Source organism: Globicephala melas, chromosome 9 (genome assembly GCF_963455315.2).
Source record: "Globicephala melas chromosome 9, mGloMel1.2, whole genome shotgun sequence".
NCBI classification, from domain to species: Eukaryota; Metazoa; Chordata; class Mammalia; order Artiodactyla; family Delphinidae; genus Globicephala; species Globicephala melas.
This window is the reverse complement of record NC_083322.1, coordinates 21,530,503-21,534,358: the sequence shown is the minus strand read 5'-3', so window position 1 is coordinate 21,534,358 and position 3,856 is coordinate 21,530,503. Positions and strand designations below refer to the sequence as shown.

Genomic DNA, 3,856 nt, shown 5'->3' with positions numbered 1-3,856 from the left:
CATTACCAGTTCTCTAACTGGGCTCTGTGTTTCCACACTTGCCCCCAACAATACATCCTCCATGCAGCAGCAAGAATGATCCCTTTAAAATGTGATCCGCATCACATCATTCTCCTAAACCCACCAGTGGCTGCCTTGTACTAAAGTCCAAACTCTGCACCGTAGTCTACAATTTTTATATGATTTAGCCCTTACCCAACCACAAAGAGCCAGAGGATAATCCCATTGTGTACCCAGAAGGTGGCAGCTCTGATAGCTATCAACTCCTTATCATATCATGTTGTTTACACAATATTTTTCCAGTTATGAAATATGTCATAAAGAATGAACATTACATCAGGGGAGTGATGTCAGCATCATGGCAGCATAAAACATTCCTCTTTTTTGTCCCCTTTTTAAAACAACAGAATAGACATCCATCCACAAACCAAAGCACCTTTGTGGGAGCTGTGGGATCCAGGAGTCTCACCTACCTGTGCATCCAGTAATAGACAGATTTCCATATAGGCTGCAGAATCAGGGGAGCCAGTGAACCTGCCCAGAACCCCCTCTTGCTATGATTGGAAAAAAATGTATACCGAAACTGGAGAGTACTGACCTGGTCAGATACTTATGCATGAGAGGGAATTCGCAGAAGTCCAGCCTTCCTGATTGGAGATTCCAGCACACCATTCTAGAAACAACAACAGCAAAACAAATTTGGTCACAGAAGAGGGGGTGGTAAGAGGAACTTTCCCAGTGTCCCCCTCCCCCAAGGAAACACTGCACCAGGCTGATGTATCCAGTGGCAGCACCCTCTCCCTCGTTAGGGGTAGGGGAGGATAGTTTGGGGTGAGTACCCAGCTACCTCAGTTGTGTGGGACAAACCTGTTTCTCTCCAATAGCACCCAGAGTACTGAGGTTGGTCTTTCATGACTGGAGATGGGGTAAGAGGCAGAGAAGGGATGCCTTTCCTGCTGATTGCACTCAGCAGGAAGTCTACCCACAAACCCCTGGGAGTACCACACCTGAGGATCTCCCTACTAGATCCATGGGCCAGTGCTAAACCCACATCTCGCCCTAGTCTGTGGCATCTCCATGTGCACGCTTCCTACTGCAGTAGTGAAAGCAAGCTCCTGTGGCTAGGAAGCACACTCAGAAACAGGCCACATAATGTGGACAAGGGAGAAACCACAAACTGAAGCTATAGCACCACCTTCTGGAAAACAAAAGAGAGGTTTCCAGGAGCCTGCCTGGTGACTTGTAAGCATCAGAGAAGACCTAAAAGCTTAAGAATCCTGCCACACGAGGGAGCAAGAGAAGTGGAGTAAGAGTACCAATACAAAGACAGATAAAACCCCAGGTAATAACGACACCATTGAACAGGATACTCCATCAGAAACCAACTAACAAAGGTTTGAGGTGGCATTTCCTTAATTTCAAATGTGAGAGCAGTAATGCAAAACTACAAGGAACATTTAAGATCAAGGAAACATACCATTACAAAAAGAAAATAATGATTCTCCAGTAACAAAGCTCAAAGGTACAGAATTTTGTGATCTAGCCAAAAAAGAATTCAGAATAGCTGTCTTGAAGAAACTCAACAAGCTGCAAGAAAACTCAAAGACAGTTTGATGAAATCTCAAAAAAAAAAAAAAAAAAAAAAAGATCAAAATGAAAATTTCCCAAAAGAGATAGAAATGAACCAAACAGAGATTCTGGAGCTGAAGAACTCAATATATGAAATGAAAAATGCAGTTGAATCTGCAGTAGAGCAGAGCAAATGGAAGACAGAACAAGTGCGTTAGAGATTAGGAATTTGGAAATAACCCAATTAGAGGCAAATAAACAAAACAAAACAAGTATCAAAAAGAGTGGAAAAAAGCCTACGTGGTCTATGGTATTCTATCAAAAGGACAAATATAATAACTGGGGTTCCAGAAAGAGAGAGAGGGAGATGGGAGCAGAAAATTTATTTAAAGAAATAATAGCTGTGAATTTCCTAAACCTGAGGAGAGAATTGGGCACCCAAATACATGCTAATAGATCATCCTATTGGTCATGATGTATAACACTTTTAATGTGTATCTGCTCTAGGTTTTTGTTTTGCAGTTACCATGAGGCTTACACAAGACATCTAACAGGTAACACGGTACATTTTAATTTGATAGCAGCTTGACTTCAGTCATCTACAAAAGTTTTACCCTTTTACTTCTCCCTTTTTATATTTTTGATATTTCTCAGGATATAGAAAGAATTCTAAAAGCAGCTAGGGAAAAAAGGATTGTAACCTACAAAGGAACACCCATTAGGCTATCAGTGGGTTTTTCAGCAGAAACCCTACAGGCCAAGAGTGTGGAATGGCATATTCAAAGGGTTGAAAGAAAAAACTTGCTAGCCATGAATGGTCTATCTAGCAAAGTTATCCTTCAGATATGAGGAAGAAATAAAGCCTTTTCTAGACAAAAGCTGAGAGAGTTCATCACCACTAGACCTGCCTTGCAAGAAATGCTGAAAGGAGTTCTTTGAGCTGAAATGAAAAGAAGCTAATCAGTGACAAAAAAATACAAAAGTATATAACACACTGGTAAAGATAAATATACAATCAGAGCTAGAAACTAAATCTGTAATAGGATAGTTTGTTAACCACTTAATTTTAGCATAAAGGTGAAAGGAAAAGAGTATTAAAAGTAATAATAGCTATCATAACGTGTTAATGAATATGCAATATAAAAATGCAACATCGAAAATATAAAAACTGAGAAGTAAAAGGGTGAAACTTTCATAGATGACTGAAGTCAAGCTGCTATCAAATTAAAATGCACTGTGTTACCTCTGAGATGTCTTGTGTAAGTCTCATGGTAACCACAAAGCAAAAACCTAGAGCAGAAACACATTAAAAGGGTTATACTCTTTCGTTCAGGCCCGTGGCACCGGCAGGATGGGCAAGTGTCGCGGTCTTCGTACTGAGAGGAAGCTCTGTAGCCACCGACGAGACCAGAAGTGACATGATAAACAGTACAAGAAAGCCCATGTGGGCACAGCCCTGAAGGCCAGCCCTTTTGGAGGCGCTTCTCATGCCAAGGGAACTGTGTTTGAAAAAGTAGGGTTGAAGCCAAACAGCCAAATTCTGCCATCAGGAAGGGTGTCAGGATTCAGCTCATCAAGAATGGCAAAAAAAAAAATCACAGCCTTTGTACCCTATGATGGTTGTTTGAATTTTACTGAGCAAAATGATGAAGTTCTGGTTGCTGGATTTGGTCGCAAAGGTCATGCTGTTGGTGACATTCCTGGAGTCCGCTTTAAGGTTGTCGAAGTAGCCAATGTCTCTCTTTTGGCCTTATACAAAGGCAGGAAGGAAAGACCTAGATCATAAGTTTTGATGATGAAAACATGATAGTAATAAATTTCCATATGGCAAAAAAAAAAAAAAAAAAGCGTTATACATCATGACCAAGAGGGATTTATCTCTGGGATGCAAGGATGGTTCAACGTATGCAAATGTGATATACCATATTAAAAGAACGAAAGATAAAAATCATATGATAATCTCAATAGATGCAGGAAAGGCTTTTGACAAAATACATCCTTTCATCATTAGAACCCTCAACAAATTTGGTATAGAAAGACCATACCTCAGCATCATAAAGGCAAATATGATCAACCCACAGCTTACACTGTACTCATCAGTGAAAAGTTGAAAGCTTTTCCTCTAAGATCAGGAATAAGACAAGGGTGCCCACTCTCACCACTCTTATTCAATATGGTACTGGAAGTCCTACTTTGGAGCAACTAGGCCAGACAAAGATATGAAAGTCATCCAAATCAGAAAGCAAAAAGTAAAACTGTCACTATTTGCAGATGGCATGATCCTATA

General features: G+C 40.4%; 1 pseudogene; it reads left to right on the top strand.

The window, feature by feature from the left end:
- The first annotated feature begins 2,920 nt into the window (after positions 1-2,920).
- LOC115851595 (small ribosomal subunit protein uS12-like) lies at positions 2,921-3,390 on the top strand (annotated as a pseudogene).
- Positions 3,391-3,856: the final 466 nt, after the last annotated feature.